This window comes from Bos indicus, chromosome 10 (assembly GCF_029378745.1).
Source record: "Bos indicus isolate NIAB-ARS_2022 breed Sahiwal x Tharparkar chromosome 10, NIAB-ARS_B.indTharparkar_mat_pri_1.0, whole genome shotgun sequence".
Classification (NCBI taxonomy): Eukaryota; Metazoa; Chordata; class Mammalia; order Artiodactyla; family Bovidae; genus Bos; species Bos indicus.
The window spans coordinates 14,695,928-14,718,583 of record NC_091769.1 but is presented as its reverse complement, the minus strand read 5'-3'; the positions used below and the strand labels follow the sequence as shown (position 1 = coordinate 14,718,583).

Here is a 22,656-nt window from a genome sequence, read left to right as displayed (position 1 = left end):
CAAATATTACAGCTGCTCTGTAGGCCCCGCCTCCCGCTACAGGGGCTGAGCTGCCACTCACATCCTCAAAGTAAGAGGCCCTTGGAGAGCACCCAAAGAAGACTGACACCTGGCAGAAGGGGAAGCCAGGCCTGGGTGAACCAGGACTGGAACCTGGGACTCCAGATGCCCCACCCAATAGATGCTTACAACTTCTCGACATCTTTTAAGCAAAAGGCACCAGGCAATGATGAAGATTTTATTCAGGCTGTTGCAGTAGGGAAAAGGTTCATTCATGAGAACCATCTCAAAGAAAAGGAAGGGTCCTGAGATTTTAGAGAGGCAGGTAAACCAGGGAGTCATCAGCCTGTCTCGTAGGAATAGCAAGAGGTGTAGATGGGTTGTTTTCTTGGAATATGTGAGAGCAAAGTAGCCCTGTTTCCCCAGAACTTAAAGACGTGGGGGAATTTCTTAACCACAGTTGCCTTTCAGGAGCACAGGACTCAGATGAAGTTCAACACTGTCATAATGGAGCAGGCTGCAGGAGGGCCGCTTAAGAGGTGAGGGTAGTGAGGCCCAGGTCATGCATCCATGGGTTTTAGTGCCTGAGGCAAAATTCCAACCTGCAGATAATTAAGACAGCAAGGTGACCCCAACCTGAAGTTGAAAGCTCACCCTAAGAGTAAAATCGTCCAGTCAGTGTGCAAGGGAGGAGCCCAGCCTGCCCCAGAAATGGCCTGTGCTCAGTCACGGCTTTCGGTTTGATGGAGTGTATCAGCAATGTGCTGGGATCATCCAGGAAAAGTGTTAGGATTTACCGCAGGAAAGGCAGGATGGTGGCTGTGAAGATACTGTGAAGTCCCCTAGTCAGGCTGGGGAAGGGCCAGTACGGGGGCAATTCTGGGACGCAGCTCCTGGGTCACTCTGTTAGCCAGTCGGTCTCTGTCTGTCTCTGGCCCCCAGTCTCTCTTCCTACCCAGCCTCTTTTCTCACTCACAGTCTCTACTCACCGATAACTTCAACTGGCACTTGGCTACTCGCAGTTACCCCAGCCCCCAAGTCTACCCAACCTCCAGCTATAGAGCCCACCAGGAACTGCAGCTTCCTCTGGGTCTTTTAAGACCCCTCCCCAAAGCTAGCCTATGTTTTCAAGCCCAGGCCCCAAGTCACTGACTACCCTGCCATGCCTCTGGCAGGCAGCCCACCCAGGTCCCTCAGTTGTTCAGGGTGGCATGGATGAATTAAATGACCTGCTTCTCATAGGGGCTGGGACAGGACAGCCAGTCTTAGAAGCATTGGGAGCAGCTGCGTCCAAGTTACCCGGGGCTGCAGTCTGAGAAGCCAGGCTGGAAGTGTCATCATCTCCCGGCACTTGAGCCCACCTATGGGTCCTATGCTTTGCCTACAGGAGGGTGCGGACTGAAGAGGGTGGTCTGACTGACCGGAGAGAAAAGGACTCCAGTGTAACAAGCCTGGTCTGTGGTCCCAGCAGTACTACTGGCCTGACCCAACTGCCCAGTCTCCTTGCCGGACATCTTGGCGTGAGGGCTCATGCCCTAGGAGAGTAGTTTGTCAAACCTGGCTCTTTGCTGCCTGTTTTGGCTTGGTCTGAGAGCTAAGACTGGCACTTACATTCTTAAAGGCAAATCATCAAAAGAAGAATGATATAGCAAGACACAGGGTCATTATATAAAACTCAAATTTCAGTGTCCATAGATAAAACTTTTTGGGAACCTGACTACGCCCATTCATTTATGTATTATCTCTGGCTGTTTGGGCTGCAGAGGTGAATAACTGTGACCAAGCCTAAGACGGTTACTATCTAGCATCAACAGAAACTGTTTGCTGACTCCTGCGCAACCCTAGCCTGATGCCGCTAGCTGCAAAAATCACTGCTGGCACTGGGGCCTGCTCATCAAGAGGGTTCCAGGAGTCAATCCCGGTGCTTTTTCTCCAGAAGAAGCCAGCAGCAGTAATGACTTGAAAGGCTGATCCAAGGAGCAGTTGAATTTCTCCCAGTAAATGAATCACTGGCTTCCTGATCCATAGGTCAGCCTCGCTGCATCAGCTAGAATAACCCTATCCTCAGTCTGACTTGGAGACTGTCAGGCAAGGATCTTTCATTACAGGTGACAGAAACCCAATGTGGACCGGGATTAAGATGACCTGGCATGTGGCACGGAATCCCATGCTGGCTGGATGGCTGGACTGTAAGGATGCGTAGGGCCTCGCTCAGACCTGGTACAGCCTGGTCCCACTCTCCAGATGCCCTCTGCACATCACCACCTCAACCTGTTCCAGGCTGCATCGTACACCATTAGCCCTCAAGGAGGGGTGAGCTGACCCAAGTCCAAACATCCTGAAGAAACATGGGCTCTGATTGGCATGTTCAGATGCCCCCCTTTCCACTGGACAAAATGGCTTTCTATAACCAGGGAGGGGTGCTGGAGGTAGGGCACAGCAGTGCTAGAATGCGTATCTTTTTTAGTCTTTGTTTGTTATTTATTTGGTTGCACTGGATCTTAGCTGCATGCAGCACATGGGCTCTTCCATCTTTGTTGTGGCACGTGGGATCTTTAGTTGTGGCATGCAAACTCTTAGTTGCGGCATGTGGGATCAGGTTCCCTGACCAGGGGTCAAACCCAGGCTCCCTGCATTGGGAATGTGGAGTCTTAGCCACTGGACCACCCGGGAAGTCCCTAGAATGGGTGTCTTTACTGTGCTTCTCTGGTATGTCTCTGTTACCTCTCTGCCCTGGCCATTCTGTCATGAATGCCCTTACCACCCCCTTGGGAGGCAGGCTCTGCCCTCCTTCCAGACTCAGATTGGCTGTCACCTCCTCCTGGAAGCACCTACCCCCACGCTTGGGGTGCCCTTCCTTTGTGCCCCCACAGGATGCTCCCTTCCTGCTTCCTTTCCACCCCCCAACCCCCAGCTCATCCGAGCTCAGAAGTTACTGGAAGTCTCAGCCATGTCTCATCCTCAGGCCCTGGGACCCAGAGGAGGTTCAAGAAATGTTTCCCAGATAACTGATTGGAGAGCTTAGATTCAGTAGTAGGGGTGATTTTTCAAAAGGGCATCCCAGGATTTCCTTTCTCACAGGCTGCAGGGTAGAAAGTCAACTCTTGAGTTTTAATTCCCGCTTCACCACAGACTAGTTAGGCTAGTTACCTAAGCTTCTGTTTCCTAACTCCCTCAGTTCCGGCTCTGTAGTGCAATGGATAGGGCATTGGACTTCTAACTCCCTCAGTTCCTCATCTGTAAGATGGAAATACTAAGAGTACCTATCAGTTTGGTACTGTTGATTCAATCAGACACTGCTGTTGTGAGGTTAAATTAGATACTGCTTAGCACAATTCCTGGAACAGTATACATACTCATTATTATATTATTGTTTTTATCATATGCCCTTCTCACTCCCCAGTAGAACTCAATGCTGACTCCAACAGCTGTGCAGAGAACAGGAAATCCTTTCTTCTAGCCCCTGATGATCCAAAAACAATCATTCAGATCAGATCAGATCAGTCTCTCAGTCATGTCTGACTCTTTGCAACCCCATGAATCGCAGCACGCCAGGCCTCCCTGTCCATCACCAACTCCCGGTGTTCACCCAGACTCACATCCATCGAGTCAGTGATGCCATCCAGCCATCTCATCCTCTGTCGTCCCCTTCTCCTCCTGCCCCCAATCCCTCCCAGCATCAGAGTCTTTTCCAATGAGTCAACTCTTTGCATGAGGTGGCCAAAGTATTAGAGTTTCAGCTTTAGCATCATTCCTTCCAAAGAAATCCCAGGGGTGATCTCCTTCAGAATGGACTGGTTGGATCTCCTTGCAGTCCAAGGGACTCTCAAGAGTCTTCTCCAACACCACAGTTCAAAAGCATCAATTCTTCGGCGCTCAGCTTTCTTCACAGAGTCGTACATGACCACAGGAAAAACCATAGCCTTGACTAGACGAACCTTTGTTGGCAAAGTAATGTCTCTGCTTTTGAATATGCTATCTAGGTTGGTCCTAACTTTCCTTCCAAGGAGTAAGCATCTTTTAATTTCATGGCTGCAGTCACCATCTGCAGTGATTTTGGAGCCCAGAAAAATAAAGTCTGACAGTGTTTCCACTGTTTCCCCATCTATTTCCCATGAAGTGATGGGACCGGATGCCATGATCTTCGTTTTCTGAATGTTGAGCTTTAAGCCAACTTTTTCACTCTCCACTTTCACTTTCATCAAGAGGCTTTTTAGTTCCTCTTCACTTTCTGCCATAAGTGTGGTGTCATCTGCATATCTGAGGTAATTGATATTTCTCCTGGCAATCTTGATTCCAGCTTGTGTTTCTTCCAGTCCAGTGTTTCTCATGATGTACTCTGCATATAAGTTAAATAAACGAGGTGACAATATACAGCCTTGACGAACTCCTTTTCCTATTTGGAACCAGTCTGTTATTCCAATCATTACTCCATCAATAAAACACAGGATCAGTCTGGAGCCTCACTAGACTTCTGTAACAAAGGTAATCATATGTAAAGTCTTGTGGAAAATATAATAAAGAAAAATACCAAGCAATCTAATATACTTTGGCATATCTTTTCCAGTCTTCTATTCTTATGAACATTAAATGTAGTTTTAACCATATTGTATATTTGCATTCTATTGTCCACAGTAGCATCATATCCAACAACATCAATAACAGAAAAAACAACCCAGTCCAAAAATGGGCAGAGGACCTAAACAGACATTTCTCCAAAGAAAACATACAGATGGTCAATAGGCACGTGAAAAGAGGCTCAACATTGCTAAGTATTAGAGAAAGGCAAATCAAAACTACAATGAGATACCAGTTCACACTGGCCAGAATAGCCACCATTAAAAAGTCGACAAATAACAAACGCTGGAGAGGATGTGGAGAAAATGGAACTCTCCTGCACTGTTGGTTGGAACGTAAATTGGTGCAGCCACTATGGAAAATAGTACACAGGATGCTCAGAAAACTAAAAGTAGAGCTGCCGCGTGACCTAGCAATCCCACTGCTGTGTGTAAACCCAGACAAAACTATCAGAGAGAAGATACATTCCCCCCTAGCAGCACTGTTCACAATAGCCGAGACATGGAAGCGGTCTAAGTCCATTGACAGAGAAATGGATAAAGACTGCGGCACACACACAGTGGAATAGGACTCAGCCATAAAAAGAGTGAAATAATGCCATTTGCAGCAACATGAATGGACCTAGAAGTTACCATTTTAAGCAAGGTGAGAAAAAGAAAGATATAGTAGCATCATATCATGTCTGCTAAGTTATAGATAATGCTGAACACACCATTTCCCAACTTTTCAAGAAAGATAACTATTTTTAAGTTACAACCACGACTCATACAGAAACAAACTGAACACATATAAAGGTATTCTTTAACTCATTACTAACCAGGAGCTCAGGAAGATACTATAACCAGTTCAAAGGTGAAAGTACAGAAAAAACACATTTAGAGAAATACTGAGATGAATGTGCAAATGGAATAAAAACTGGCTTCCTAAAAACAAAAACTGGCTTCCTGCACAGTGGGGAAGGGGAGACAATTGAATGACCACTGAACTGAATTTTTTTAGGTCCCTAAACATATCTGCTGCTGGCGGACTCAGCCATTGTACTGTGAAAGGTTGTGGCCCAGGAAAAGCCCACACAGTTGGATTGCTATTGAAGGATGAAGGTATCGTACAGTCTAAGACAGGAATATACCAGATCCAGCTGGCCAGGCTGCTTATGAGGAGACACTCACGGATCACCTAAAAGTGAAGTAGAAAGGGAATCTTGCTACCAAGCGAGTTAAAAAACCAATTTGGATGGTACAATTGATTTTATAGTAACACATATACAATAATATACACTACAATATAGAAATGTCTATAGGAATATATGCCAGACAAGTATTTATCTCTGGAAGGTAGAGCTGTGAAGGATTTTCATTATTTTGGGGTTTTTTTTTAGGGGGGGGAATGTTGCACTCTTTGAATTATTTATAATGAACCTGTATTACTTTCATAATTTTTAAAATAAGGAAGATGGCAGTTTCCATGCTATACATTAAGACTTTATGGATGCTTTCAGATATTCATTCATGCAATCTTCCTGAAAGAATTACTCAAATTACTCAACTACATACAGACTCCAACCCACTGATACATAAATTGAAATCGGGAATTTAAGGAAATGCAGTGTGACTGATCATATTTTTCAAGATGTAATGTGTGTATCTATGAATATGTTCGTGCACATGTATGCATGCATTTATGTGAGCATCCCACTTGTTCATCTTATGTGGTGACGTGGACACACTTCCATTCGACCTGGTGCATCTTTGAAAGGGCCCCAACCACTGGGATGCAGCAGCAGTGGCACTGAATGATTTCTGAGGCTAGGTCATCACACAGCATTCATCCGCCTGACTCTCTCTTGGGGGCAAGGCGGCAGGGGGATGCTTGCCCTTGGAACTCGGCCTCTACATTTCGAGGAAGTGCAGGGTACACAAGAACTATGTGTGGGATTCTGGTTAACAGCCCCAGCCAGGTCCCCAGCGCCAAACACGAGTGACCAAACCTTCAGATGATTAAGGCCAAGCTAGGGACTCAAGCTTTTAAGGCTTCCAGCTGCGGCCTCCAACATTTGTGGAGAGACCAGGCATCCCTGTCATACCTTGTCTAACTTCCTGATGAAGGAAACTCCACTCAATGTTACATGACAGCCTGGAGGGGAGGGGAGTTTGGGGAAGAATGGATACAAACATATGTATGGCTGGATCACTCTAGTTACAATTTAATTGACTATACTCCAATATCCAATAAAGTATTTTAAAAAATTAGTAAATAAATACCTGATGCACAGAAAATACAAGAGATAATAAATGATTATTGCTCTAAGCCATTAAAGTTCTGGGGGGTAATATGTATAACCATAGTGACTGAACACACAATATACATGGTCACCACTTAAACATAGAGAATTCAATAAAAATAATTGTCACAAACATGGTTAAAATTTGAATGACAAATTCCAATTTTTGAATAAGGAAGACTTACATAGTTTTGAAAAAGATAAGATAACTAAGCCTTTATTGGAAAGGTGTGGAAGTAAGGAACTGGAAAACTTCTTACATTGCAAGAGAGACAAAAATTGTAGATTTTTCTTGAATGTGAGAGTTGGAGAAACATGGGTTCCATAAAATGTTTTACCGTCTTGTTTGCAGCCGATTAAGCCAACTGAGTTCTTTTCCGCGTGGAGGCCTGGTGTGCGATGGCTGCAAACAGCAGTCTCCCCCGCGGTGCGTGCAGCCTGCTGCCTGTAGGCATTGTCTTAAGGAACCCTGGAGACAGCCCTTTCCAGTGGACATTCATGACTGGATGCTGTCCCCAGTCTAGGCTCCAGGCTTGTATCCAAGGTGCCTCTGGAAAGCCCAAGGGCACAGTGGTCAGTGTCCACATAGGCCAAGTCATAACGCCCATCCACACCACGCTGCAGAACAAGGAGCATGTGACTGAGGCCCTGCGCAGGGCCGACTTCAGGTTACCTGGCCGCCAGAAGACCCATATCTTCAAGAAATGGGGATTCACTAAGTTTAATGAGGATGGATTTGAAAACACGGTGGCCGAGAAGCAGCTCACCCGGGATGGCTGTGGGGTCACATACGCCCCTAATCGTACGTGATTAGGACCCTGATTCCATGAGAGCCTTTCCCCTTCCTTACTCACGCCCATCCATAAACCCTACCTTCCTGTCCAAAAAAAATCTTGAAGGTGTCAGCAGAATTAAAACAATAAGCTGTATACTTTCCAAATCACAGAAGATAAAAATAAATAAATCATACCTATCACAGAAGGCAAGAAAAAAGAGAAAGCTTAGATCAAAACATGAAAATAAAGCACAAACGTGAAAATGAAAGCAAATGCCAGAATAAATATAAATGCATTTTCCTCCTCTACTAAAAGCCAAAGAGCCTGTAATTGAGTTAATACAATTTCAGTACTACTATGCATCCGTATTACCGTATATAAGATATAGCTAAATAAAGATATTTTATAATACATATTATATATATAGTACAGCTAAATAAAGATACTGTATATAAGATATAGCTAAATAAAGCCAAAGAATGTTCAAACTACCACACATTTGCATTCATCTCACACACCGGCGAAGTAAAGCTGAAAATTCTCCAAGCCAGGCTTCAACAGTACATGAACCAAGAGCTTCCAGATTTTCAAGATGGATTTAGAAAAAGCCGAGGAACCGAAGATCAAATTGCCAACATCCGTTGGATCATCGGAAAAGCAAGAGGGTTCCAGAAAAACATCTTCTACTGCTTTATTGACTACGCCAAAGCCTTTGACTGTGTGGATCACAACAAACTGTGAAAAATTCTGATAGAGATGGGAATACCAGACCACCTGACCTCCCTCCTGAGAAATCTGTATGCAGGTCAAGAAGCAACAGTTAGAACCAGACATGGAACAACAGACTAATTCCAAATTGGGAAAGGAGTACGTCAAGGCTAAATATTGTCACTCTGCTTATTTAACTTAGATGCAGAGCACATCATGGGAAATGCCGGGGTGGATGAAGCACAGGCCGGAATCAAGACTGCTAGAAGAAATAACAATAACCTCAGATATGCAAATGATACCACCCTTATGGCAGAAAGCGAAGATGAACTAAAGAGCCTCTTAATGAAAGTGAAAGAGGAGAGTGAAAAAGTTGGCTTAAAATTCAACATTCAGAAAACGAAGATCATAGCATCAGGTCCCATCACTTCACAGGTGATGGGGAAACAGTGGAAACGGTGAGAGACTTTCCTTTCTTGGGCTCCAAAATCACTGCAGATGGTGACTGCAGCCATGAAATTAAAAGGCACTTGCTCCTTGGAAGAAAAGTTATGACCAACCTAGACACACATTAAAAAGCAGAGCCGGCAAAGGTCCATCTAGTCAAAGCTATGGTTTATCCAGTAGTCATGTATAGATGTGAGAGTTGGACCATAAAGAAAGCTGAATGCCGAAGAATTGATGCTTTTGAACTGTGGTGTTGGAGAAGACTCTTGAGAGTCCCTTGGACTGCAAGGAGATCCAACCAGTCCATCCTAAAGGAGATCAGCCCTGAATATTCATTGGGAGGACTGATGCTGAAGCTGAAACTCCAATACTTTGGCCACCTGATACAAAGAACTGACTCATTGGAAAAGATCCTGATGCTGGGAAAGATTGAAGGCAGGAGGAAAAGGGGACACCAGAGGATGAGATGGTTGGATGGCATCACCAACTTGATGGACATGAGCTTGAGCAAGCTCCAGGAGTTGGTGATGGACAGGGAAGCCTGGCGTGCTGCAGTCTATAGGGTCACAAAGAGTTGGACATGACTGAGTGACTGAACTGAACTGAGCTAAAATAAAGACACATCCTTTCCTCCTGTGCTGTTGCACATTAGGTGAACATGCCTTCCAGACAGACCCCTTGCCAGTACCACTCAACTCCCCGCTCTAAGATTTCTAGATGGACATGGACTAACAAGAGGGCTGAGGGTGGACAGAAGTGACCATCTCAGGAAGCCATACCTTCATGAGAGGAGGAGTTACCCAGTTATCTGGCTGGAACAACCCCAGAAAGAGATTGAGGGTCAAACATTCCCCCAGTGTGCTTCCTGTCTGAAGGTTCAAGGCCAGTTTAGAGGGCAAAGCATGGCTGGGGACTCCCCTTAGTCCAGTGAATAAGAATCCACCTTCCAATGCAGGGGATGCAGGTTCGATTCCTGGTCCAGGAAGATTCCACATGTCTCCGAGCAACTAAGCCCATGCAATGCAGCCACTGAGCCTGTGTGCCTAGAGCCCGAACTCTGCAACAAGAGAAGCCATGGCAATGAGAAGCCCATGCACCACAACCAAGAGTAGCCCCTCTCGCTGCAACTAGAGAAAGCCTACATACAGCAATGCAGACCCAGTGCAGCCAAAAAATCAATCAATAAAAAATTTTAAAAAAATCATGCACTGGCCACCAACCATGCCATCTTGCTCAGCCCCACAAGCACATCATTAGGGAAAATTCCTCCCAGGCTCCTGCCAATCATTTGCCACTTTTTCTGAAAGGTTCTGAGTTTTTTCTTTTCCTATGCCTTAATTAGCTTTTAAATTGGGAAGCTGGGAGATGGTATATCTAGGAAGGGCTTCCCCGTGGCTCAGACGGTTAAGTATCTAAGAAGGTTGTTGAATGTCATCTTAAGCCTAAGATCTTATGACTTCTTATTTCAACAGGAGGCCCTTTTAAAAAACTGTCTGTTGAACCTCAGGTGTTGTGCCATGCGCCTGGAGCACAGTAATGAACAAAGCCTGGCCCCACGCCTTGGGGAGGTGCTCATGGCCTGGGGAGGGGGGCAGGGAGGCAAGCAAGCACACAGCTAACTCTAACACAGGGCAGAAGGACATAAGTGCTAAATATAGATGCCACGTAGCCAGGACAGGGAGGAGGGAGCAATTAATGCTGGTGGAGGAATGAGAGAAGCCTTTATGGGAAGTCTGCAAGGCCTCTCTCTGAGCCCACAATAGTAACTATAGATGGAGGAAAATACCCACATACCCCAAGTGTGGTCAGTATTCAGAGCCGGGTCATCCTGGGGCAGCTGCGCCCCTTGGAGGGGAAGGTCCACAGAAGGGGTGGACCCACAGAAGGGGTGTGGGGAGGGGGCAGATGAAATGGATCACATTGGGTTCAGGGGAAAGCGGTGACCCAGGAGGAGGTATCATCGAATGGGAGACCCCAGCCCTGAGTATTTGAGGTTTCTGACGTTACCTAAGATGAAATGTTGCTAACAGTCAGGAGGGTGAGTTTTGGGTCTTTTCTCAGTCACTGGTTGGAGAGGAGGCCAGAATGAGATAGGGGGCTGGTTGAGTCCAGCCCCAGGAAACGTGGGTGAGAGTCTCAGCTAAAGGAGGGAGAAGCAGAGCCCAGCATTTATTGATGGCTTCGTGGGGCAGGCACTAAGAGTCTTACCTAGTCTTTGTTATTCTGCAAATACTTACTGAGCACCTATTCAGTGCCACACTGATTTAGGCACTGGCGATACAGTGGCAAACAAGACAAAAGTACTCCTGGTGAACAAAGAAACAAATATTTGACGTAATTTCAGTGATATATACCTATCATCAGTATTAAGTACTATGAAGCAAAATAAAGGGGAAAAGAATAAAAGGAAGTGCCACTGTCAAGAAGTGGTCAGGGAAGGGCTCCCGGAAGAGATGACGTCTGAGCAGAGACCCAACTTAGCAAGAGAAGAGCCTTACCGCATTTTAGTGAGGCTTCTGCAGCCTAAAGATGAAGAAACAAGCCTCAGATGCCTTCCCTGGTGGCCCAGTGGTTAAGACTCCACGCTTCCCATGCAGGGGTGTGGACTCGATCCCTGGTCAGGGAACTAAGATTCCCACATGTCAGTGCTGGGAGGCCAAAAAAGGAACAAACCTCAGAGAAATGTAGTGGCTTTCCCTAGGTTACAAAGCTCCTAAGACTCCTCTCAGGAAAGGTGTGAGATTCTAGGCTCTGGTGACGAATTCAGAAGCAGCACCTGACTTTGGACTCTCCATTTACAGACAGCTGTGGTGACAGATCTTCAGGCAAATTCATTTGGTAAGAAGTCAGCCCATGGGTTCTTCTTGCCCTCTTTCCCCCTTCTACCTTCCCTATCTCCTTCGTGCTTTTACAACATTTTATTATAAATAAACACTAGGAAGTTTATTATAAACAAAGTTTCAATTCAATGAATAATTTTAGACAGAACACTTTAACCAGTACCCAAGAGAACAAAATATTTAGCCACCATCCCAGAAGACTTCCTGTGTTCCTTTCCATGTTCTTATCGTTCACAGTAATCCCTTCCTTGTCTTATCATTTTGTACAATCTATATTTGTATTCCTAAACAATACAGTTTTGCCTAATTCTGAACTCCATTGAAATGGTATTAATATAATTCTGTATATATTCTTGTCTTCACTCAACATCATGTTCACAAGATTCATCCATGTTGCCACGTGTATTTGTTTATTAGGGCTTCCATAACAAAGAACTACAGGCTGGTTGGCTGGCTTAAACAAAAGAAATTTATTTTCTCCTAGTTGAAAAGGCTGTAAGTCTGAGATCAAGGTGTCAGCAAGGTTACTTCCTTCTGAGGGCTGAGGGAAGGCTGTGTTCCAGGTCTCTTCTTGGCTTATCGAGAGATAGCTAGCTGTCTTCTTCTCCCTGTGTCTTCATCTTTCCTCTGTACATGTCTATGTCCAGATACCCTCGTTCTATAAGGACATCAGCTGTACTGGATGGACGCTGGCCCATATGACCTCATTTGAACTTAATTGCCTATGTAATTAAATATAGTCACACTCTGAAGTATGGGGGTTGGGCTTTATATGAATATGGTGGGATGGGGGAGATACCACTGAGCCTAACACTGGATATAACTGTGGTTCACTCATTTTCATTACGGTGTGGTCATCTATTGTATGTCAATCACAGTGTATTGACCCATTCTGCTGTTGATGGGCACTCGAGTTGTTTCCAGTTTGGAGGCCATTACAAATAACACTGCTTTGAATTTTCTTTTACCTGTAACTTGGTGCAGGTGTGCATGAATTTCTTTAGGGTTTGTAACTAGAAGTAGATCAACCGACTCACGGGATAAGTTTATCTTCAATTTATTCATTTATTTTTTAAATTGATTTTGCTGTGCTAGGTGTTAGATGTGGCACACGGGATCTTTGGTCTTTGTTACAGTATGTGGGATCTAGTTACCTGACCAAGGATCAAATCTGGGCCCCCTGCATTGGGACCATGGAGTCTTAGCCACCAGGCTACCAGGAAAGTCCCTATCTTCAATTTTACAAGGTGTGTGGACAGTTTTCCAAAGTGGCTACACCAATTTCTTCTTACCCCAGCCATCGAGTCTCACATCTCCATTGCTCTACTCCTCACTAGCACTTGGTATTAGCAGACCTGCCAGGGTTAATTGTGAGGTAGTTTATTTTGCATTTCCTTAATGACTGATGCAAAAAAGCAAAATGGATGTCTGGGGAGGCCTTACAAATAGCTGTGAAAAGAAGAGAAGCGAAAAGCAAAGGAGAAAAGGAAAGATATAAACATCTGAATGCAGAGTTCCAAAGAATAGCAAGAAGAGATAAGAAAGCCTTCTTCAGCGATCAATGCAAAGAAATAGAGGAAAAGAACAGAATGGGAAAGACTAGAGATCTCTTCAAGAAAATCAGAGATACCAACGGAACATTTCATGCAAAGATGGGCTTGATAAAGGACAGAAATGGTATGGACCTAACAGAAGCAGAAGATATTAAGAAGAGATGGCAAGAATACACAGAAGATCTGTACAAAAAAAGATCTTCACGACCCAGATAATCACAATGGTGTGATCACACCTAGAGCCAGACATGCTGGAATGTGAAGTCAAGTGGGCCTTAGAAAGCATCACTACGAACAAAGCTAGTGGAGGTGATGGAATTCCAGTTGAGCTATTCCAAATCCTGAAAGATGATGCTATGAAAGTGCTGCACTCAATATGCCAGCAAATTTGGAAAACTCAGCAGTGGCCACAGGACTGGAAAAGGTCAGTTTTCATTCCAATCCCAAAGAAAGGCAATGCCAAAGAATGCTCAAACTACTGCACAATTGCACTCATCTCACACGCTAGTAAAGTAATGCTCAAAATTCTCCAAGCCAGGCTTCAGCAATATGTGAACCGTGAACTTCCAGATGTTCAAGCTGGTTTTAGAAAAGGCAGAGGAACCAGAGATCAAATTGCCAACATCCGCTGGATCATCGAAAAAGCAAGAGAGTTCCAGAAAAACATCTATTTCTGCTTTATGGACTATGCCAAAGCCTTTGACTGTGTGGATCACAAGAAACTGTGGGAAATTCTGAAAGAGATGGGAACACCAGACCACCTGATCTGCCTCTTGAGAAATTTGTATGCAGGTCAGGAAGCAACAGTTAGAACTGAACATGGGACAACCGACTGGTTCCAAATAGGAAAAGGAGTATGTCAAGGCTGTATATTGTCACCATGTTTATTTAACTTATATGCAGAGTACATCATGAGAAACGCTGGACTGGAAGAAACACAAGCTGGAATCAAGATTGCCAGGAGAAATATCAATAACCTTAGATATGCAGATGACACCACCCTTATGGCAGAAAGTGAATAGGAACTCAAAAGCCTCTTGATGAAAGTGAAAGTGGAGAGTGGAAAAGTTGGCTTAAAGCTCAACATTCAGAAAACGAAGATCATGGCATCCGGTCCCATCACTTCATGGGAAATAGATGGGGAAACAGTGGAAACACTGTCAGACTTTATTTTTCTGGGCTCCAAAATCACTGCAGATGGTGACTGCAGCCATGAAATTAAAAGATGCTTACTCCTTGGAAGGAAAGTTATGATCAACCTAGATAGCATATTCAAAAGCAGAGACATTACTTTGCCAACAAAGGTCCGTCTAGTCAAGGCTATGGTTTTTCCTGTGGTCATGTATGGATGTGAGTTGGACTGTGAAGAAGGCTGAGAGCTGAAGAATTGATGCTTTTGAACTGTGGTGTTGGAGAAGACTCCTGAGAATCCTTTGGACTGCAAGGAGATCCAACCAGTCCATTCTGAAGGAGATCAGCCCTGGGATTTCTTTGGAAGGAATGATGCTAAAGCTGAAACTCCAGTACTTTGGCCACCTCATGCGAAAACTTGACTCATTGGAAAAGACTCTGATGCTGGGAGGGATTGGAGGCAAGAGGAGAAGGGAATGACAGAGGATGAGATGGCTGGATGGCATCACTGACTCGATGGACGTGAGTCTGTGTGAACTCCGGGAGTTGGTGATGGACAGGGAGGCCTGGCGTGCTGCAGTTCATGGGGTCACAAAGAGTCGGACACGACTGAGTGACTGATCTGATCTGATCTGAATGACTGATGGCATTGAGCACATTTTCACATGAACCATCTAGAGCTCCATTTTGTAAAGTGGCTGTTCAAGACTTTTGTTAACTTTTCTATTAAGTTCTCTTTTTAACCTTTGAATTACTCCACTTTATACACTCAGAGCAATTTTATTATCATTTAAGGGCATAGTGTTAACCTTCCTGCTCCTGGACCTTGGTCAGTACCATCAGATCCATCCTGAAATTTTTTAATAACTTGAATCTCAGAGAAAAAGTATTGGAGGTTTAATCTCTTTCTTCCCAGAAGCCCCTGGGCTTCTTAGACAAACATTCCAACACCCCCACTTCAACTTCCTACCTCCACATGTGGGTAGAGCCCCACCCCAAGTCACAGCATCCCCTCCTGCCTGACCTGCTGCTATGCCACCCACACAGGACATGATCACTGAAGGAGATCAGGGGCAACATCCAACATAATCCCAGGAACCCCATATGCTGTTAGTGAATATTACTTCCTTCCCCTTCCTGATGCTCTGCAGAAAGTAAAGTGAAAGTGTTGGTCAATCAGTCGTGTCCAACTCTTTGCAACCTCAAGGACTGTAGGATGCCAGGCTCCTCTTCCATGGAATTCTCCAGGCAAGAATACTGGCCATTCCCTCTCCATGGGACCCCCCTACCCTACCCTCCAGGGATCAAACCCGGGTCTCCTGCATTGTAGGCAGATTCTTTACCGTCTGAGCCACCAGGGAAAGTACTGCAGAAAGGAAAAGTAACGACTGCTGACCAGCCTCTGAGTGCCAGGTCATAGGCCAGTGCCTGCTATCTGCCCATTCATTGCCATTCTCTTCCTCTTTCTTAGTTGCAGATTTTATTCAAGGAAGTAAAAGGCACCCTTTGCCGCCTTCCTGACACCTGGAACTTGGACCTCCTGCAACCATCTTAGACCATGAGTTGTTGCCTTAAGGGATAAAAGAACTTACCTGGCTCTGTGACAGAGAGGAGCCATCAGACCAGACCTTGGAAGACAACTTGTTTTACGCAACAGAGAAATTAACCTCTGTCACTTTAAAGCCATTGTTATCCGGTTTTCTCTTAGATGAGGCACAACTGAATCTTGATACTTAATGGAAAATTTATATTTTCAGTTAATTATAAACATCTGTTGGCTGGAGTTAACTTTTCCTGCTTCCATTAAAATCATTTTTCTGGTCAGTAAATTTTAACATATTTAGATATCCGCATTCAACTTTACATTTTTCAAATAGCCGATTAGATCAGTACTTTCATGCTGATATGAGTATTGAGATACAGTATCTTAAATGGTTATAAAATTAGGTAGTCCCTGTGATAGGAAGTATTCCTTCCTCTCTAAGAAGCTGTCTTGTTTATGACAGCTACATGTAAGTAAACGTTAGGATACTCAGGAGGTAATGAATTCATTCTCTATTTTATTTATTTTTTTGGCTGTATCTCGGGGCATGCAGGATCTTAGTTCCTCAATCAGGGATCGAACCAGCCCCCACTGAAGCGGAAGTGACGTCTTAACCGTTGGACAGCCAGGGAAGTCCTGAATTCATTCTTTTTGAATGCAGCTAATATTCACAGAGAACTTCCTGTGTGAATTAGCCAGGCTGTGTCCTCCCTGTTCAAAGTGAGGCTCTCAAGTCATGGTCCCTACCCTCCATGACTGTAATGTGATAAAGCCATGGGTCACTGTCAGATAGCAGGTTAATGCATTTGGTCGGGGAGCCATTATTGAAATGGGATCAGATCAGTCGCTCAGTCGTGTCCGACTCCTTGCGACCCCATGAATCGCAGCACGCCAGGCCTCCCTGTCCATCACCAACTCCTGGAGTTCACTGAGACTCACGTCCATCGAAATGGGAAGTCGTGTACACACCCACACATACACCCACAAAGGCATAAAAACAAGGAGGCTGCATGAGATGTAGGAGCAAACGCTGTGGATTCTGACTGTAAAGCCTTGTATGACTCACTGAATCTTTCTGAGGCTCAGTTTCCTCTCTGAAAATGGTGGCTTATCCCACAGGTGTATTGTGAGGATGAAATGAGAAAACACATCAATGCCGGCATACAGGAAACACTGAATCATGTTCAATAAATTGGGCTTGTGGCTTTGTTTTGTTTTTTTAATTTTTTTACCTCTTTACTGAATTTGTTACAATATTGCTTCTGTTTTATGTTTTGGCCAGGAGGCATCTGGGGTCTTAACTCCCTGACCAGAGATGGAACACGCACTCTTTGCCATCGGAAGGGGAAGTCTTAACCACTGGACCACTAGGGAAGTCCTGGTTTGTTTTTATTTTTAACTTAACTGGCTAAGCAGGGTCAAAGACCCCTCTGCCACTTCAGCAGAAGGCCTTACTCCAGCCTCCTGAGTCATCCCCCAGCCAGGCCCCAGGGCAACAGGCCTGGGGTGGGTCCCAGGGTCTCTCATCTCCCAAAGGCAATGATACTTCTTATCACCAAAGCCTGGAAGAGCTGGGTGTAAGTACAGATTAAGTTTCCATTTTTACTTAAAAATCCTAATTTCTGGATGCTCATTTTGGGGATTACAGCAGTGGATTAAGCTACTTTAAGATGTTATAAGTTGAAGTCTTTACTTGGCTGCTAAAGTTTAATTCAGTCTAATTATTTCATATGGCATCAACTATAATAGTTTCATAATTTCTAGTATATTAAGCACTTAATATGTTGTGTCATTTGAAATCACATATTAAATTCAGCAAAGTACATTTTAATGAGAGTTAAGTGGTGTGAAAATATTAATACAATGTGATGGTTCATCTTGGCGCTCATATGTTGTAGGCCTGTTCCTTACGTACAAATGCCTCGCTCACCAGGTAAGGGAAGTGTGTAACTGCCTGGAGCTCAAATGGGTGTCTGACCAGAACATGTTCCCACCTTTTCCCATATAGCACTTTACAATGGGATTTCTCACTGGACCTCATAACCCAGCAAAGCAAGCAGGGAAATCATTCCTTCCATTTTAGAGATGAGGGAGCTGAGGCTCATTCCTGGGACATCACAATGACCCTTCTTGGCTCACAGCCATTGCCGTTCTCCCCCTGCTCTGCAGCTGTTGTCAGAATAACCCAGGGGAGAGTAATGTCTGGACTCTGGCGCAGGGAGGATTTGGAGGAAGTGTCATTCTTCCCCCCACCTGTATCCACACATAGAGAAACTGACAGAGACACAGAGAAGTTGGCTGACTTTGTACTTGGCAGTTCTTTTTGAACCTTCTTTCAGAGCCTACAAAAATCACAGTGAAGCCTTAAGATAGCAACAGCTTGGCCTTCCCTGGTGGTCCAGTGGTTAAGAATCCACTTGCGGATGCAGAGGACACAGGTTCAGTCCCCGGTCTGGGAAGATCCCACATGCCATGGAGCAATGAAACCCCTGCACCACAATTACTGAAGCCCACAGGCCTAGGGCAACACGGGAAGCCACCGCAACAAGAAGCCCACCACCACAACGACGAGTAGCTCCTGCTCACTGCAACTAGAGAAAACCCACGCAGCAATGAAGACCACCACAGCCAAACCAAAATGTGTGTGTGTGTGTATATATATATATATATATATATATACAGCAACAGATCAAAATAATGATGTGTCAGTGGCAGAATTCAAGGCAGCAAAGAAAGAGATTTGAGAGAGAGCTTCCTAGAACCCTGAAAACTGCATTCCCATATTCCTTCTAGGTGCAGCTAGCCCTTGGAGTCAGAGAGATCCGAGAGAAATTCCAGTATCGTGGACTAGCTGTGTCCCTTTACCTCTCTAGACCTAGGTTTTCCCCATCAGCAAAACAGGAATAATAAACTCCCTGTGCTTATCTCTCAGAGACATTAAAATAAAATAATACATCAGAAGGTCCTGTGGTGACCTTAAAGGGCAAGGACTCATGCTAAGCTGAGTGAATAGGAGTTAATGAGTCTGTGTGATGCTGTCCTTCCCAAGCAGTGTAACTACACTTTAATCAGGGCCTCTGGTAACTCAAACCCGAAGGATTGAAGACCTCTGGTAAAAACAGTGCCCACAGTAGCTCAGTAAAGGAGGAAAAAAAAAAACAACAGAATTCCACCTGGTGGCTTAGATGGTAAAGAATCTGCCTACAATGCAGGAGACGTGGGTTTTACCCCTGGGTCAGGAAGAACGGAATGGCAACCCACTCCAGTATTCTTGCCTGGAATGAACAGAGGTAGGGGTGTGGATGTGTCTTTGTGGGTGTGAATGTGGATGTGAGTTTGTGCGGGTGTGTCTAAGAAACAGTCTCCACAGCTTAAAGAAAAGAAACCTCTCACCCTCCCCCAACCTTCCCCTCCCTCCTTGCTGGGCCTTCCGGCGAGGCAGGGGCAATTGGTTTATGATTCAGCAGGTCCCAGACCCTAGGTCTACATGAGCCCCTGTGGACTGTTTCCAGGATCTTCCATGCCCCTAAAACAGAAATCAAAACTAGTGTTGAATTTTAACATCTTGCTAAATTAGTCTTGAAAAATTCTTAATTCACCTGGTTACAAAAACAACAGCAGGTAAAAGCAGAAAGAAATGTTAGTCTCTAGAGCACTTTCCTCACTTGGCAGAAGTTAAAACTGAACCAGAGAGGTAGGTCCAGAAAGTTGGCCAAGGTCACCAAGACAGGTGCAGGGAGGAATGGGAACTAAAATTCAGATCTCTGTCTTCTGTACCACAGCAGCTCGATAAGGAAAAAAAAAAAACAGAACAAACAAAAACCCACCTCTGGCTCAAAATAACACAAGCCCATATAGCCAGAAACAGCGAACAACTTGGTCCATCAGCCTGGTCCATCTCCTGCTGGTTTCTGCAATAAGGCAGTTAAGAACCCATGAGAGGTACCTGTCACGGGGACACGTGTGTGCATTGACTGTGTCCAAAAGGCTCTCCCTCTAAATAAATGAAGAAAAACGTGGCTGCTAATTGAAGATTAGCATCATCTCCCATCAATGCTAATACGCTTTTTGGTTATTTGCAATTCCCTTTTGTAAGTCTGAGGGAAACATCATTGCCCAAATTAGCTCTTTTCACTCAATAAAGGCCATATTAGCATTCTGAGGTTTGTGTTTGCTTACTGTTTATTTAGAGAGAGGTCAGATGAGAAGTTGGGCTGCCTGCACCTGATTCCCATTTCACTGAACACGGTGGCGGGGGCGGGGTGGGGGGGGGGTGGGGGAGGGGGGGTGTGGCGGTTCCAAAGTCCCCAGAGGCCAGGCCAGGCGCTCCCCGGCTAGAGCTGAGTCAGGCTCACAGTGCGGGGCCAGAGCCCCACGTGGAGCACCAACTACTGGATACCTCCACAGTGGTCTCCTCGGAAGGCCTGGCCCAGGTGGGTGAAACTGACTCAGGTGACTCCAGAGTGTCCCTCTGCCTGGACTCTGCGTCCTGTCCTCTCAGGGCTGCATCCCTATCATCAAGTGACAGCCCAACTGTCACCTCCTTCCTGTCCACCCACTTACGTGGCCTCCTTCCCCAGCCACACTGTATCCCCGCATGTTCCTTCCCATCTGTCTTGGCACTGAAAAATGTTCTTCCCATGCTGGAACGCAAGCTTCATGACCCCTGCAGCCCCGGTGCTCATCAATATTTGGTGGAAATGAAGGCAGGAAGGAAAACCTGAGCTGATAAGGCCTTGGGAGCATCATTTAAGAGGAAAAGGGCAGCCTACACTCCTCGTCCCGAATACTTTCTCTTGAGTTACACCGTGAAGAGGAAAAGATCAGTCTTTGAAACCAGATTTGCATCCAAATCCCCAGTTGTCTCACCACTGACAGGATAATTTTGGCCTTGATGGTTTAACCAACTAGAGAATCAGTTTTCTAACTTACAAACTGGGGGTGGGGGTGGGGGGTCGGGGTGGGACTGATCAATCAGATTCAGTGCCTGGCCCAGGACTGGATCAAAGGGTGGTGATATTTCCCAGACTGCCACCACCCTCGAGCCACTCTATGCAAAGCCTGGACCCCAAAGAGGACCCCCCCTACCCCCGCCAATCCCTCTTTCCCTTGGCTTCAAGGGCGGGGCGCTAGTCCTGATAGCATCCAGGCAAGCAGCGGCGCACTCCAACCCCTTCTGAGCTGGCGCCCAGCCCCAGCCGCGCAGCACACAGCTTCCCGCGCCCAGTCCCTGCCAGGTCTCTGTCGGTGGCTCCAGCCCTCGCGGGGTCACTAGTCCCAACGCGACCATCGGTTCGCAAGCGGTTCGGAGTCCCGGACCGCACTTCTTGGGGGATCTCTTTGGCACCATGGCCCTCGTTCCAAAAAAGCATTCTCGCGAGTCAAACGCCGCCACGAGTAGTTGCGGGGATCACCGCGCTGCCGCGTTCCCCTCCGCCAAGCGCTGCGACCGACCCTTGGGCATTCAGTCCCGCAGGAGCGCAAGAGGCTCCTGAGCAACGCGCACCACGTGACCGAGCTTGTCTGCCCGCGCAGTCCACTAGACGCGCAGAGGTCGGGCGGGCCTAGGGCCAATTTCCCATGGTTCCCTTCATTTGCATATATGATGTAATAAGGTTATGGAGACTATTAAACTTAACCCTAATCAAACTATATGATGATAATGTGTGTGGTACAAAAGGTCATAACTTATTATATACTTTGAAACTTAAAAAAGGGTTACAGTTTAGTCACCATAACTGTAAAATTTTTTCTATTCTTAGCTTTATATAGTTCTTGAGAGGCCCTGTTTATCGTGCTCGCTTCGGCAGCACATATACTAAAATTGGAACGATACAGAGAAGATTAGCATGGCCCCTGCGCAAGGATGACACGCAAATTCGTGAAGCGTTCCATATTTTTGTCCACGAGTGTACAGTCTGCACAGCTCGCACCTTGATGCGAACGCTTTTCACCTAAAGTTTCTGCTTTTTGTTTGACATAAAAGAAGCTATAGTTCCTGGAGATGAAGTAAAAGTAAGTGTGGGCAATCAGATTGATCACTTGCTGTGCTTTTCACACCTGACCCTTGGGCCCCAGTCTTCAACCTTGCAAATCTTGCCTCTGCTTCCCTCTGCATTATCCTGAGTTCTACTGAACCTTACCCTTAAGGAAATGGCCTTGCCAAAGTTGGTCCGTTTCACGTCCAAAGCATAACAGGACCTTAGTGCCACCATAAACTTAAGTTGTACTACACCGGGAACTTGGAACAAGACTGACTCATGCTACCTCTGAATCTTAAAATAATAGTAACAATACTCACTCCTTATTGAGCATCTCCTATATGCCAGGGCCTTCACCGATATCTCATTTTAATATTCCTGACAGCCCTGTCTCGTGGGTATTACTGCCACTATTTCATAGGAGATGCTGAGGTAAAGCCACCTGGGCACGATCATGTTAGTTAATAAGTAGCTGAAACAAGGCCTGCTAAGTAAGACCTTTAGCTGCACAAATCCTGAAAAGCCCTGCCCCCAGGTAATTCAATGGCAAAAAGCACAGTCCTAAAGAATGAGAAGCAAAAACTGCCAACAAAGTTCAGATTTATCAATTTCCTTCCAGAAGAAAAATGTGGGTGCATACGCCTTGCTGGTGCCTGAGCACGCGTGTAGTCCGCCTGGCGGTGTCTGCAGCCGCTTGGAGCCGGGTTGGCTTGCCTCCCGCGGCCCCTCGGCTCCCAGGCTCTGCGCTCGCCTCAGTCAAGGCACAGGGATGGTCACCCCGGCTCAGAGCCGCCCCAATCGGCGAGTGCGCAGAGCTG

The 22,656-nt window shown here is 45.7% G+C and overlaps 2 non-coding genes across 2 annotated transcripts; both read left to right on the top strand.

Moving 5' to 3' along the window:
* The first annotated feature begins 7,205 nt into the window (after positions 1-7,205).
* LOC139185499 (small nucleolar RNA SNORA70) lies at positions 7,206-7,340 on the top strand. The gene has a single exon (XR_011569080.1). It is a non-coding gene; the product is annotated as a small nucleolar RNA SNORA70 (small nucleolar RNA).
* Positions 7,341-21,651: 14,311 nt separating this feature from the next.
* Positions 21,652-21,758, top strand: LOC139185535 (U6 spliceosomal RNA). The gene has a single exon (XR_011569107.1). It is a non-coding gene; the product is annotated as a U6 spliceosomal RNA (small nuclear RNA).
* Positions 21,759-22,656: the final 898 nt, after the last annotated feature.